We start from the raw sequence: 15,806 nt of genomic DNA on the forward strand, positions 1-15,806 counted from the left end.
GCGGCGGGCGGCGGTAGCGGGCGGCACGGCGACGCCCGCGCCTTGGGGGGGGGGGGGGCGCGGAGAGCACGTGGAGCCGCAGCCCTCCCGGCGGGGCCGGGCCGGGCCGGGCTGTCCCCGCCTTGGGGCTGGCCCGGGGGGGCCGCGGCGGCGGCGGGGAGCGGCGCGTCCCGCCCGAGCGGCGGCCGGAGCCTCTGGGCGGCGGCGGCGGCCCGCGGAGCCCCGCCGGTAAGGGCGCGGCGGGCGAGTTTTTCCCCCCTCCCTGCGCAGCCCTCGCCGTTTGAGCCAGGCAGGTGGGAGCCCGTTTTCAGCCAAGCGCCTACGGTTCGTCCGGGCTGTAGCACCGCCGCGGAGCCGGGCACAGCGGCGTCCCAGCCGCGGCAGTAGCGCGTCTCTGCGGCACCGGCGGCGGCTCGTCCCGCCGCCCGCCCGTCCCGAGAAGCGCGCACTTTTGCTCAAAGATTTCAGGCGCGTTTGGCCCGCCTGGGCGTCGAGGGGAGCCACGATGCCCCTGAGGCGACCCCCGAAACGTGGGGCGCCAAAGGGCAGGCAGCTCCTGACGGTGATTTCGGGTCGTTTCTTTGTAGCGGAGCAGAGCATGTGCTCGAGGAGGACCAGCGCTCCCCGCCGGAGGCATCCGCTCTCCGAGCAGCGCCAGCGCGCTTCCTCCTTCCTCCAGCGCCCCGGTACCTTTGCCTTGAAACTCGTCACACCTCCCTCCAGCTGCGGTCCGCTGCTGTCAGCTCGTGCTCTGTCCCTGCGGGCTACAGCCGGAGGAGTTCCCCCTGGGAGAGGGAAACGGTCTCGCTCGGGAACCGAGGTAAAGAATAAGCAAAAGCCTGTGTTCAACGTGCTTTTACGGAAAGTGAAAGTGCTCAAACCTGCCTTCACCGAGGTCTGGTTTGTCTCTCTTGGTGGGAGTTTTGGGAGGGAGCCCTTCCACTCACGTGGGTTTGGGCCCACATCTCCTGCCGGGGGGGGAGAGGGGGGGGGGTTCCTGCCGGGCCCGCGTCGAACCAGAGAGAGAGTGAATCCGCGTTTCCCTGGGGCTGGTAGCGCTCCGGGAGACGCCAGCTCTGCTGCCTGCCGCTCGCTGCTGAGCCAGAGGGACGCTGTCAAATTAACACAGGAACTTAAGCAACAGAACTGAGTCCGTCAAGCAGAAGGCTTCTCTTTATTGCACGCAGCTGCGGCCGTTGAAGAACTCTTGAGGCAGTGCTACTCGGACATTTTAGCAATGAATTTTGCATGTCCTCAGCCATGAGCACTTTTAGCCACATGGTAGAGGACCGCTGCATTTGGCTTTTTTAGACATGCTGCTCTCAGTGGCTCTGCTTAAGGGTGTCTGAAAGAAGCAAGTGACCAAGAGTTTGTGCCATATACCTGCCTCATCCCAGTCATTCCTGTTAGTGCTGGAAGGTGCAGCTTAAACGAAATAGTAAATCTCATACCCTTAACCTTGTTCCTTCTCACTCTTAGAGTCAGTGAGTTTTATTAGGACCTGGTCATTCTTTCTCCTTCTCCCTCATGCTGTGGAAAAATGAATCATTAAATATTCCTTGTTTTTTTTAAGTGCCCGACCTTTCTCTTTCTTGAGAAGACAAAGCCAACTGCTCATGGCAGTGTGTCAGGGGTATAACTGGAGACTAAAATAAGGTGCACAAGTAATACTGGACTGATGGGAGGGGAGCAAGTATTCTTGGAATGGAGTATTGTGCCCTGTGCTGTTGAAGAGCCAGTAATCCTTTACCGGGGGTCAGCACGGGATTAAGGGCAATAATCTAATTCCCCAGGTTTTAAGTTGCATTGCAGAGCAATGCAAAAATCCCTTCTCCTGCACTCAGCCTCACTGCTGCAGTTCCCATGTTGCAGGCTATCATGTGAAGGTGCCGATGCGCTGGATGGAGTAGGAATAGCAGTGACGGGTGCTTGATGTCATGCACGTAGCAAAAATAGATGTGGTTGGACTGCGATGATGCAAAGCAAGAAGAATCCTTTCTCCTCCAATTTCCTCTTCTTTGCTTCTGCTGGGCTGCCAGTTAGCGGCAGGAATGGGGGTGCATCTGTCCCCAACCATAGGCTGAATTTTTTTGGGGTGCTTCTGAGGTTGAAAGTGGCTCAGCACATCTGGTGGATCTCTCCTTCCTATCTTCTCCTCTTTTTGCATTGAAGCTGGTGTGGCAGGGCTTGGAGACAGGGCAAGGAAGGCTGCGGAAACAGCGCTTAATATCGTAAGAGTCAACTGTTGCTTTCTAAGGACATGATACAACCACAGAGCTTTTGGATGTAAAAGCCAGTTCTGTCACTGCTCATGCTAACCCAGCATCACAATTCTAGTGCGTTTATTAAATTGGAAAAAAAAAATGTTAAACACATATTTTTAGATTGTCCTGCCCAAGTACTTACTGCATAACAAGCTCATATCTGTTTCATTCCAGGAACAGTGCATTACCTCCACGTGTTGATAGTGACCCTTTAAACTAATTGTTGCCCTAATTCAGGTCATTAGTTACTCTTCCTCAGTGACAAGCTACTGGCAGTAACAGGGCAGCGAGCTACTGTTCATTTCACTGAGTGAGGTCATTTCCACTGGGAAGTGGCAGAGGAATTACTGGAGGTTCACTGTGTGATTAGTGCCCACAGGTTGCACTATTCATTTATGACTCTTATCTCAGGCTTCTGCAGTAGCAAGATGTAACCATTATGGGAAGTCGTTGCATCCCACACACTGTCTCCAGCAATCACCTGTGTGGTCTCCCCATCTCCCACCATTTTTGGCTTTGCAGGAGGAACTGGACGTCTTTCTTCAGATTTCCTTCCATCCTCACAAATCCATTGCTTCCTCTCTTTCCTAGAGTTTTGGTGGACCTTGCAAGGTCCAGATCAATGCGATGATGTTAAATAAAACCCAAGTGAAGTCTGTGGTTTAGGCAGCAGGATTTAAGAGCACTGACAGTTGGTGAGGCAGCAACTGCATAGAAAAGGCTCGGGGTACATGATCCCAAAGCCAGTGCAGGACACAGCAGGAAAGGCAAGTCGTCTTCTGCGATGTGTTAAGGGCAGCGCTGTAGGTGGGATGTGCAATGTGATCATTCCTCTCAGCTCACCAGAAGGATGTAAAGATGTAGACGCGTAATGAGCACTGGAGGCAGCAGCAAGAATGATAAAAAGAGCAAAAAACGTGTGAGCAAGGGAAGGTCGAAGGAGGGTTTGTTTAGTCTAGAAAGGAGATGGCTGAAGAGGAGAAGATAACAGGCGTGTTGTCTGTGTGTGAAGGGCTGCTTCAAAAAGGCAATTAGGCTGGATATTCGGAAAAAAACTAAGTGTGTATTTGGAAAAAAATAAGAACAGAAGGAAGTGGTGAAATTCCTTTGCTAGAGGTTTTGGGAGCAGGTTAGACAAACGTCTGGCCTGGGATTACAAAAGCCATCCTGGTGCAGGGGCCTGCCTTGAGAGATCTCCTGAGGTCCTCTGCAGGCTGCATTTTGGGGGCTGTGGGCCTAGGGACATGTCTGTCAGGGTGGCTGGAGAGGGGCATTTGCCCTCAGAGACACCTCTGGGCCACGCACCTCGTTTCTGACTTTAGAGGAAGTGAAGGGAGGCCGGATTGATCCCCCAGGGAAATGAATCAAGCAAATGCCTGGGAGAGAAAGGGACTAGCAAAACTGAAGAATACTTGTATGCTCTTGCTTTCCAGCCCTTCTTCCTATCACTTAAACTGCTTTATCCTGAACCTATGTAAGTATGGGTTTCCTTTGCAAGCCTGCCTTGCAGTGGGCAGGTTGAGGGCAATCAGTAGGTTTTGTCCTGATCCGGCACCCTTTTTTTTTTTTTTTTGATGGACTGGTTTTACTGGGGTCTGCAGTCAGGGTACCGATTGGGATGCATTTGATGGATACTTTGGGGGGAACAGTACCCAGGGATGGGAAATGAGGAGGGTGGAGATGAAGCACAAACAGTGACTTTTGAGCTGCCTTCCACTTGCCTAATGAGTGTTTGTCCAGAGGTGAAGGTGGGTTGAAGAGGGCTGTCTCGTGGGAAGAGCTGATGTTGCAGCATCCGGCATGCAAGGCAGTCAGCACGTGAGGAAGGCAAAGCAGCAAGTGCCTGATTGGGACTGCTCTGGAGAGGCTGGAGGGCCTGGGGGGACAGGGCATGTGATGAGCTAGGGGCAGAATTTAGCATGGGTATGAGTTTCGCAGAGAGAGGATAGGCTTTTATGAACGTCATTTGTCCTGTGGAGTTTTGCGTTAAAACAGCATCAGGGAGGAAGGTGGGCTGGGGCAAGGAGATGAGTGGTGTGGTTCACAGACCTGGCAAAGCTTGGGGCTGTGGGGGGCTGAGGCCAGACTGCGCAGCGTGGAGGTGCCTGCTGCGTTGGAAGCCCGTGGGCTCTCTAGGGTCCTGGCTGGGGCTGTGGTCAGTGCATTGAACCCAGCTTACAGAAATGGCGTTCTGGCAGATTTATTTCACTGTAGTTAAGACGTGTGCAGTGAATGTGCATCGTACAGCAGTCTACACACTCACTACTGACTAGCGTGTGGATGGAGCGGGGTTGGAAGTGGAGCGAGGAAGTGACTGCGAGCCAGATTGCATGGTGTGATTAATTAGTTGGTAATGAAATGAATGAGGCTTGGGGGGGACTAGCCTTCTCATGACTAGTCATCTCAAAGAGGTGGCAACTTTGAAAAAAGCTGCTCGGAGAGGGTGGGGAGAGAGTAGTTTAAGGCAGGGCACCCAGTTTGGGGCACCACCCTTTAAGAAAGACGAGTCCAAATGGAGTGTCAGAGGAGGAGAACTACATTTTGACTATGGAGAAGAAATGGAAAGTGCTGCTGCCTAGAGGAAGGCGTTGGTCCGCTTACCTTGTCCTCATCTGATGAGGTGAGAAGTGACGGGCTTAAAATGGAAATTTGTTTGGGGATCCTGCACTGGATCCCTGAACTGGAGCATCCTTCCCCAGAGGGTGTTGCAAATAGGTTAGAGAAATGTCTGCCAGGAACAGTGTGGGGGTGGTTAGTACCACCTAAGGATGGAGAGAAGGTCCAGGTGAAATTGCAAGGCCTGGAGGGCTGGGGAGGGAGGCTGGCTGGGCCCCATGTCCCTAGGGCACAGGTAAGGTGTGGCGCTCCTTGCCAGCGACACTGTGGATGCTGAATATTTACTCGGGTTACAGCCCCCAAAACAGCGTCTCCAAAGGAAATCCTGATCTATGAACTGTTGGAGGCTACAAACGCTGTCTGGAAGAGGCCCAGCTCTAACCCTGTCCTGCTGTTGGCCAGCGATAAAGACGCTGGTGGGGGAAGTAGGCTGTTAGATCAGGCCAGAAAAACAATCTGATAAACTGATCCTGGCCTCAATTTGATAAACTGACCTGGCTTTTCATGAGCCATCACATTTCCATCAGTGGAGGGTCTCTAGAAATTGCAGTGTGCTTGGCAGGGATGGCAGCTAACCCAGCTCTGAGGAGAATTACAACTGGGGATTTCCTCTGAAAGCTGTCCCGGCAAGGTCAGAGAGGTCCACAGTGACCCTCCTTCACACCTGGAGAGGATGGAAAAACGTTCATGGCAAGATGAGTGGGAGTGTTGGGAGCTCACTGTTGCTTCTAAAAGTGTCTTGGTGGTTACTCTTGTCTCCTAGTTTATCTGGCTCCTGGTGTCCTGGCACCCCTGCTGTAGGTGGTCAGTGATAACATAGCCACTGAACCTTAGCAGCATCCAGTGCTTGTGATACCTTTGTCCAGGTTGAGGAATCTTCTGCTTTGCTTCTCTTGGAAAGTGTTGGAAAGACATGTGTGTAGGTATACTCAGGCCTGAAAACTGCTGTGCTTCAGCACCGTCACAGCAAGAATTACAAGGGCTGGTCAGGGGGTGAAGTCACCATTAGCTTGCCCACATCAGTGCAGAGCTGATGTTTTACCTTTAGCCACAAGCATTAAGAGATTGCCTTGGGGGTTCACACGCAAGTGCTGGTATAGGGTATAGTCTGTCCAGATCTATTGGTAAAACCAATGCGGGTAGAGAGCATGGCTTTTCTGCCGATAGACAAGGGGAACAACGAACATCTGGTCTGTCATCACCCAGAAAGGCTGCACTACATTGCTGTGCAGCAGTGTTTGTGTTTAGCCCCAAATCAGGTCGGATAAACCCAAGAAATTGCAGGCTTCAAATGGTGGCGATGCAACATGCAAAGCCCAGGCACCTAAATAGATCACTGCTGTATGGGGACACCAAAGGGAGCTATAACCCACCCAGCTGTCCTTCCGGAAAAAAAAAAAAATCACATTATATTCAATCTGCTTTCGAAAGCACCAAGAGTTTTAGTCCCTGCGGTATATTCCTCGCTTCTGAAGGAGGCAGGGTTATAACTAAGGGTGTGCAACCCAGGGGTGCTGGACACCTGGACTGTTCAGTGGGCTGAAAGTTGGCTCGATTGCTAGGCATGAAGGGCAGAAACCGATAGCTGAACCTCCAGCCGGCGGATGGTAAGGAGCAGAGGCCCCTGAGAGTTGATAGTGAGGCCCTTGCTGCTGAGCATCTTCATCGCTGACCTGGATAATGACAGTAAATTGCGGGAACTGGCTGATGCAAGGAATGATATAGTCCCACACCTGGAGCACAGTAGCCCAAGCATCCAGATGGAGAACTGCCTGGAGGAGCAACAGCCCTGTGGAAAGGACCTGAGAGCGATGGTGGGCGCTGGGTTGAAAACAAGCTAGCAGAAGTCCTCTCACTGCAAATTCGGCAAAGGTAACAGGGTCGCGTCAGGAGCAGGGCCAGAAGCTCAAGGGAAGCTGTTATCCCCGGTGCTCGGTGCTGGGGAGGCCACACCTTGATCCCATGCTTGGTTTTGGGCCCCAGCTGCAAGAAGGAGGCAGAAGAACTGGAGAGGGGCTGTGGAGGGCTGCTGAGATGGGCCAGGGTCACAGGGTCTCTGAGGAGAGGGGAGGGAGCTGGGCCGCTTTGGCTGGCAAAGAGGAGGCGAAGGGAGATCTAGCAGCAGCCACAGCTACTTCTTCCTACAGTATTTCAACCAAGTCTCTAAAGGCGGTTTGCCTTTAGAGGCAAATTGGTCCTGGAAATCATTTGCTGGAAGCTTCGGCAATGGTACTGGTCTCCTGAAATGATTCCGGGTGATCCCACTGAACCAGGGAAAGCTATCGTGCCATGGCACCTGTGGTGGTGTGGGCTGGACGGCCCAGCTTTGCTCACCCAGGCATGCCACAGCTGTGAGCATCCCCAGTCACGAGCTCCAGTGGGATCCTTGGTTCCCCAGAGCTCCTAATCCTCAGCAGTGGAGCTGAGCCCTTGCAGCCCTGGGGCAAAATTATTCTCATCCAGCAAAGCACAAGTGAGCTGGCATCATGACAGCTCCGCTTTGGGCTGCAAACCTTCCAGTTTACGAGCCGAAGGGCTGTAAAACCCACAGACAGGTTTCAATTTTACCTTGGAAATGAAAGAAAGATGAGAGACAGCAGCAGGGCAATAGCATCATGGCCCATGCACATCTAATGTCCCAAACGACTGCTTTGGTCTTGGCCATTAAAGCTGTGTGCTAGTGGCCAAGAGGTTGGAACCCATCAACTCCTAACATATCCTGCTTAGGAGGAACATGCCTTGTGTCTCTGAACTGCCCAACTGAGCCATCCCCTGGCCTGAATCATTAAGGACATCCCTTTTTCACTCATTTGTTGCACAGGAGAAGTCTTTGCAGAGCTGCATCTAATTGCTGTCAATCTCAGCTGTGCTTGGTTTCAGTAGCAAGATGTGAAGCAGTGACTTGTCCTTTTGTGCTGGGATGCACTTCTGAAATCAGAACTGTGGATGAGACATTGCCTGAGTGGCAGCGTCAAAAAAAGCCAGAAATAAACTTCAAATCACTTTTTCCACCCCCCAGGGTCTGACACGCTTCCTGAAGTGAAAGACCTCCAAAAACCTTGAGCCAGGAATTCACTGCCAGGGAAGAGGCACCCCCAGATCCCACACTGAGATGCAGAGCTGAAGAACGTAAGCAGAGCAAGGCAGAGGTCTGGGAACAGCCTTGCAAAGTGGTTCGGGGACTCACGTCCCAGTGGCTAGGTCTGAGCCGTCTCTCCTCCAGGCTCATTCATTTCCCCAGACAGCAACCTATTGTGTTTATGTAGCACATCCACAATGGAAAGGTTCATAGTTTCTTTACAGAAAGTCCTTTTTTTTTTTTCTTCTGGTTTTGACAAAGTCACAAAAGTGACTTCAGGTGCCAAGAAGCACTGCAGAGAGAAATCTGTATTTGCAGAGCAGCTCCAGCCTGCTGAAGGAACAGCAGTTAGGTTTACTTTGTCTGAAGATGGCTTTATTCCATATATTTGTCCCAAGTAAAACATGCGCCTGAGGCAGAGTATCTAGGACCTGCAGGCTTAAGATACAGTGAATTCAACATAGCCAGGAATAGAGTTTGAGTAACTTGGCTTTGATTTTATAGTCTAAAAACTGCTGCTGCTGTAACTGCCTGAGTCTGTAACGAGGGATGTTTTTTTAGAAGTAGCGATAAAAATGTCTCTTTCTCCCCCTCTCCTCTCCAAAGCTTTGTGTATTTTTAGTTGAGTTACATAATTTCAAGGATCATGACAGTGACAATTACTGCGCTGGTAACACTCCACGCAGTCAAGATGTGGCTCAAAGGAAAACAAAGCTTTGCCCTTCTCACACTGAATAGGGACATGATTTTGTAAGGATTAGAGATGATGACGATTCTGGGAGACTTCCCGCGGTTTACTTGCCGCATGTCAGAGACAAGGCAATGGGCCACTGGGACGGCCCGGAGACATTGTCCCAGTGTTGCTCTTAGGACCTCTCTTGAAATTGTATTCTGGCTTTTATAGCCTTCCTAGCAACAAAACCAAGCAGCTGCTACAGAAACGATAGAAAAGCATCACAAAATTAGCTAAGGTCATCAGTACAGAGCACTTGATTGTGACTGTAAACTAAGTAGTATTTTTCTCAAAGATTCATTTCAGTTAAAGCAAGTCATCTTGGCAGGATGGATTTATACATCACAGACGCAGTGTATTAGTTCCTCTTTGAGAAAATAATTAAAAAATTGGTTGAAAGAGGCTATCTTTCCTTTTTTTTTTCAAGCCAGAGACATGGCAGATTTTTTTTTCCTCACTGTTTGCTGCGACACAAGTGAAAATATACTAAATCATTTTCAAGGCTGCAACAAAACTATACTGAGAATATATGAAACCAAAGAAGTGATGTACATAGAAGTTCAAACCAAGGTGGTTTGAACATGGTGTGTCATCATTTAGAGCTGATGTCTGCAAACAGCGTATGAAAACGGGCTTCCTCCTATTTACTCTATCCCAGCCTGCACTGCACAGCAGAGCATGCTGCAGAGAAGGCATCACTTAATTTCGAAGGTTGCATAGCAAGATTTTCTAATCAGTTTTCCTTATCTGCCTGAAGCATTTCAGATGGCTTTTCTGTCATCAGCGTTTGATACTTAGGAATGCTGAGGTGCAAGAGAATCGTCTTGCCCCAGTAGCTTAAAGAATAACTGGGTTTCCACTAAGTATAAGTTACATTTGTACAGGAGCTGAGCACTACTGAGACATAACTTTTAAGCTTTTTGAAGATGGGAAAGATGGACAGAGCCATTACATCATCAATGGTGATGTAATAATATTTCCTTCATACCGTGTTCAAAGTTTTGAGGCTATATTCTAATATTAAGGCTATGTAATCTTGAATGCACGGAAGTTTAGGGCCAAGTCATTCCAGCAAAGGTCAAATGCCAGAGATTCACACATGAGATAGTCAAAAAGAGCTATACATGCGACTGCTGAAAAAAGGGTCAGTTTTTTTTCTTTGCACTGAAACCAGCTTATATTAGCTCTGGAATTCCTAACTTTCTCGAGATTGATTTGCAGAAATCCAAATGTGAACAACAACAACAACAAAAATACTGTAACTCAAATGAATGAGTTGCTAAGTTAAAAAAATGATTTTTAGGGAATCACAAACTTTGGTTAAGAGCTGAAACACGTTGCATTGCTCATGCAAACGGCACCAAGAGAGTCGACTGTGACTCTCTCTTCAGTCTGTTTCAGGTGCTCAGCTGAGTTACTATGGGGGTAGTGGATAGGAGCCATAAGTACATTTATAACATAAAGGTCACAGCAATTTTAGGGGCAGATCTGAACACCACATCAGCCCATTTCCCACCTCATCTCCATTTTAGGGTCACATTAAAGCTCCATCTGTAGCTGTGCAGGGCAACGATCTGCCCAGACCCAGGTATTGGTCAGTCCAGACAGCTCTTGGGGGATGACTTCAGGCTGGTCAGCCTCACCTCAATCCAGGGGACAGTGATGGAGTAACTAATCCTGGAAACCAGGATTTCCGGGCACATAAGGACAGGAAGGTGATTGGGAGTAGTCAGCATGGTTTCACAAAGGGAAAACCTTGCTTAACCAACCTGATCGCCTTTTGACTGGCTTGGTAGAGGAAGGGAGAGCAGTGGATGTTTTCTACCTTGGCTTCAGGAAGGCTTTTGACATTGTCTCCCTTAACATCCTCAGAGGCAAGCTGAGGAAGTACAGACTGGATGAGCTGACAGCGGGGTGGACTGAAAACTGGCTAAGGGCAGAGGTCAGAGGGTTGTGTTGAGTGGCACAAAGTCTAATTGGAGGCGAATAAGTAGCAGTGTACCCTAGGGTCAATACAGGCTTCAATCTTGTTCAATTTATTCATCAAAGAAATAGGCAGAGAGGAACCTCCTGAAGTTCAATAAGGCAAGTGCAAGGTCCTGCACCTAGGGAGGAATAACTCCGTGCACCAGTACAGGCTGGGGGCTGACCTGCTGGCAAGCAGCTTTACCGCAAAGGACCTGGCAGTGCTGGTGGAAAACAAGTTGACCACGGGCTGCATTAGGCAGAGCATTGCCAGCAGGTCGAGGGCGGTGATCCTTCCAGTACTGTGTCCAGTCCTGGTCTCTGCAGTACACTAGAGATATGAAGGTACTGGAGCGAGTCCAGCGAAGGGCCACTCCAAACTTTAAAAGGACTGGAGCGTCTCTCATGTGAGGCAAGGCTGAGAGAGCTGGGACTGTTGAGCCTGGAGAAGCAAAGAGTGATGGGGGGAACTTTATCAATGCATTTAAATATCTGAGAGGATAGTGTAAAGACGAGGGGGTCAGACTCTTCAGTGGTGCCCAGTGATAGGAGGAGAGGCAATGGGCACAAACTGAAACACAGGAAGCTCTGTCTGAACAAAAGGAAAAACTTTTTTACTGTGAAGGTGACTTAGTGCTGGAACAAGTTGTTCAGAGATGATGTGGAGTCTCCATCCTTGGAGATGTTCAAAAGTCATCTGGATAGGGTCCTGGGCAACGTGCTTTAGGTGACCCTGCTTGAGCAGGGGGGTTGCACTAGATCATCTCCAGAGGACCCTTCCAACCTCAACGATTCTGTGATTCTGTGACTCAGGGTGACTAGGCCTGGCAGAAGCCCAAGGAACATACTGGGGTGAGGAAAGGCTGATACCCTTGTTGGCACTCATGCCAGGGCAGCAATTGCTGTTTATTGGGGAGGGAGCAGCTTGATGTTCTGTGTTATCTGCTCTGCCCTCAAAGAGGGGTCCTCTCTACTGGACAGTTTCTGCTCAGCCTATATTCAGCAAGTTGCCAGTCCCATTGCAGCCATCGAAGGAGCTGTTCTGACACTTGTGGAGGTCCCAGTGCTGCAACCAAAGTGGGAAGGACCCAGTGTGAAGGCCACGGGTTAGCAGGCGGAGAGCTCTGTTCTACTTGTGTTGATATGCAGTTATGATGTAAAGTCTACATGGAAGAGGACCCAGGGAGAAGTTCTCCTGGTTTGAGGAGACCAGCACTGACTTCTTGTGGAAGCACAGCATTAACCATGAGCTTCCTTCCAGCTAGTGAGTCCCTGAGGCAATGGCCTTTTCTCAGAGTCCTTTCCCCACCTTGTCTGGATGTGTGTCCTAAATCTGGGACCCCAGCAAATGAAGTTGCTGCAGACAGTGAAAGGCTTAATCCAAGAAAAGCTGCCAAGTGTGGCTGACTCAAGCCACACTGTCTTTTGCAACAGCCACACTGAAGCATGACCAAGGACTCAACTGGGCTTCTACTGATAGGACACCCCCATTAAATCTTGTGTGCAGAGGTCCCTACAGCGCAATTCTTAGCAGCTATTTCAAGCCACGCCATCCCAGACAGGCATCTCGATCCCTCCTTGTGCAACCAGCGATTTTGCATTTGTCAGGACTATTCTTAAAATGCCTGGCAGACAGGTTCACTGGCAGATTGAGGAAGTCAAAGAACAACTCAAGAAATCCCTCCACTGTGGCCACCTCATCACGAGAGTTGAGGTTAGAGGGAGAAGGCCTGTGTGAAAATGGGACTCCTGAAATACATTTTTACAAGCAGATGCCGATTCCTGTTCCCCCCTCACCTACCTCACGGCCTGTGACTGGTACCAAGTCTAGCACGGTGCACGTGACTAAGATTTGAAGGGTACAGCCAAGTAAATGAAGCGGGTATGATATGAGGAGATACAAGCACAGACTGCTACTGGGATATGCCCTAAAACCCTGACTGTTGGCAGAAACATGGCTGCATAGCCATGAGATAACAGCTGAATGGAATCCCTTACTACCACACTGTAAGTTATACTGGGTAACCTGGAGCAGCATCTGCACTGCTGCAAGGGAAAGACACTTGCTGGACTCAAATAAATGCATTTCTCTGCAAAGACCAGAACTCATTAAGACTGCTTTTCCCCTGGTGTATGTCTCAGGTCCTCAACCACCCTCTGCTTGCTTTCCCATGCTCTTGGGAGTTTAGGATCTTTGAAATCTGAGCCTTTGGTCAAATGGGGCTGAAATCGGCCAATGGATTCCGATACTCCTGCAGAGACTGGCAGGGCAATTGCATAAGCCTTGCCTAGCTGCTTTAGGAACCAAAAACCACATTGGTAGGGACTCCTCACTCAGCTGACACTTTGGCTAGAGCCATCAAGGCTCTACAGTTCTTAAATCCATTCCCAAAGCAGCTCTTGACCTGCAAAGCTGGAGCTGCCCTCTTAGTTTTTTTATGTAACCTTTCCAATTGTTTTTTTTTTTCATGCAGTTTTTTTATGTAACCTTTCCAATTGTTTTTTTTTTTTCCATGCACTTTTAGTTTTCTGCTTGTCGTAGTCTTCACAAGAAAGAGGGTCAACAAAGGCCACAGCATTTCACGTCCATCCTAACAGATGTTGCTTTGTTTGCTCTACAGAACAGGGAACCGCAGCTCAGTGGTGTAACCCAATGAACAGTGCTCCAGGGGCTCACATTTGCATCACACCAGCATTTACAGAACAGCAACTGAATATATTTTCTCATCAAATTATACAGAAGCTCATCACTGCACTCCTACCATTGCAAGAGCACAGACCTAGCAGCATCCATCCTCCAGTTTTCCTGAAACCCTCCAGTTTCTTCAGGCGTTCTTCTGGGCCTTGTTCTCTGCAAAGGCCAACCGAGAGCAGCGTCAGGCAGCATTTAATGAAATTAAAGTTGATGTGGATGACCTTCCCACCCCAAAGCATCAGACTCTGGCTTACCTCCTGACCCTGTTGAGAGCACAACCAGTTAACCGCATCCATACTTTTAGTCAATTGTTTCAGTAATCTGTCAGTGATATAGAAAAAGATTTATCTGTGCTGTTCATAAAATAATTCTCTCCCACTGAATTTCTACTTTGGATTGCCTCTGCTGGTAAAGAAAGGAGGCTAAGCTTTATTCTTCTTATCTAGTTTCCTTTATTTCAGACTGCTTTTGCAGCCCTTACGACAAAAGGCCAGCGCTGAATCCCACACAACGGGATTCGTGTTTCAGTCTGGGACTCTTCCGATATACTGCTACAGTCTAGGCTCGTCCACAAATACTCCACTGAAATTTGTATGGTTTCTCCGTAAAGTTAAGGATATGCTGCTCCTGCATCTATGAATTTCTGTCTGGCAGATTATCAGAACATCCAGCAGTGATTCAGACATGTTTTGGAAATGCATAAGCACAAGAATCATTTCTGCTTAACAGGGTAACATTAAACACTGCGGGATCATCAGACTAGCAAGCGTTCCAGGACTTTACAAACACTTAAGAGGATTCAGCAGTAGGACGCATCCAGATGAAGCTCTCCTAATTGTAAGGCTAGGGCAGTACTGGATCCTACATTTTTAGAAAACGTGGCTAAAGCTGAAGACTTTCTCTTCAATTTAGCTCCTTATTCTACAGTCATGTTACCTAATGAAGACATACTGTATGACCGCTATCAACATATTGCATCTGCCTTGCTGAAGAAAAACTTGCTTTCATACATAATACAGTTCCACAGCACTCAGTGAGCCAATTTAACAACCTGACAAAAAGGTCCTGTCTCGTCCCAGGTTCTTCCAGCTTAACTTACATCAACGCTAGCAGTCACTGGACCTTTCTAGGGACCTGCTTTCATTTGTAGAAAGGCAGAACGATAACCCAGCAAGAGAAGCTCATGTGGCTCTCACAGCATGTGGATCCATCCTTGCACAGATCCGAGTTTCCACAGCACATATAACAGGGCGAGGGAAGGAGCAGGAAGGATGCAAGCCCTCGTGCTTTTGGTAGCAAAAAGCCATTAGATGAACTCAGCTGCTAGGAACTGGACCATAAATTGCAAAATACTAATTTCACTAAAATCTAAAGTTCACCAAAGGACACATGTTCCTGAGTCCACATTTATCAAACCCTCTTAAATGATTCAAAGGAAGTATAAGATCATGACTAACAAAACGTGGCAAAAGAATTAACAGATTCCCCACCATACACAAAGGGGGAAAGGTCAGGCCTACCGAGTGATTCCAGGCTGCTTGGGGAGAATTTATTTGCATGTTAATAATGCAAAATACAGCAGCCCAGCCCTACAACAGAATGAAAGTCACACTGAACAGGGAACATGCGCAACGATTGAGTTGTAATGGATAAATGACTGAACACTGCAAAAATCCTACAGGCCCCCAGGAGTCAGATGAAGTTTAAAGGGGAAGGTCAAGTTGGATAAGGAGAGGGTATTACTACTGACTGCTGTTAAATGTAACTACTGTTGAAAGGCTGTTGTCCATTCTTAAATTAATAGAGTAAAAAGAGACACGGATTAAAAAAACTGTAGCCATGGTCTGCAAGAACTTTTCTTAGCAAGATTATGGCACATTGATGCTATTAGTGTCTCTGTGCTTTTCATACAAGGTTAAGCTGGGGAAATCCTTGCCACAGGATCCTGTGACTGCTATTAGGTTACAGGACAACCACACAGGTTCATGGAGGGAAGAAAAAAAAAAAAGTATGAACAATTACCATACAGGAAGTCTGAGCCACATCTGTTCAAAAGCCAAGAGAACGGGGGTAAAGTTGTAGCCTACAGTCTCCCTCTACTCTTGCCTTATTCCCTAGGCTTCCACGTTTAGTCAGTACTGGAGCTATGATACTAGTCTGAACCAATACTCCCTCCCTATCTGACATAATTTTCATAGATTATGAGTGGAGCTCATGAGTCCAAGTAGGCAAAACAGCATTTCTGAAACTATTCTAAGTAGGAAACTGGAAGGAGAACAGTGAGGTTTTTATTGTCTCCAGTGTTTTACTCACACAGAGAAAAATGTACTGTAAGAGAAGGATTGTTTGAGAGAAAATAAGAAAAAAAGCAAACAGTCTAAATGTTATTTTGTTGCCTTCTTTAAGTATGTAGATACCTAAATGAAGTCCTCTTCCCCTTTTAAGCTCTCCAAA

At 48.6% G+C, this 15,806-nt stretch overlaps 1 long non-coding RNA gene across 1 annotated transcript; it reads left to right on the forward strand.

The window, feature by feature from the left end:
- The first annotated feature begins 149 nt into the window (after positions 1-149).
- On the forward strand, positions 150-15,705 carry LOC138068217 (uncharacterized). The gene is made up of 3 exons (XR_011142922.1): positions 150-228; positions 588-820; positions 13,279-15,705. It is a non-coding gene; the product is annotated as an uncharacterized lncRNA (long non-coding RNA).
- The last annotated feature ends 101 nt before the right edge of the window (positions 15,706-15,806 follow it).

The sequence above is a fragment of the Struthio camelus genome, chromosome 9 (genome assembly GCF_040807025.1).
Source record: "Struthio camelus isolate bStrCam1 chromosome 9, bStrCam1.hap1, whole genome shotgun sequence".
NCBI lineage: Eukaryota > Metazoa > Chordata > Aves > Struthioniformes > Struthionidae > Struthio > Struthio camelus.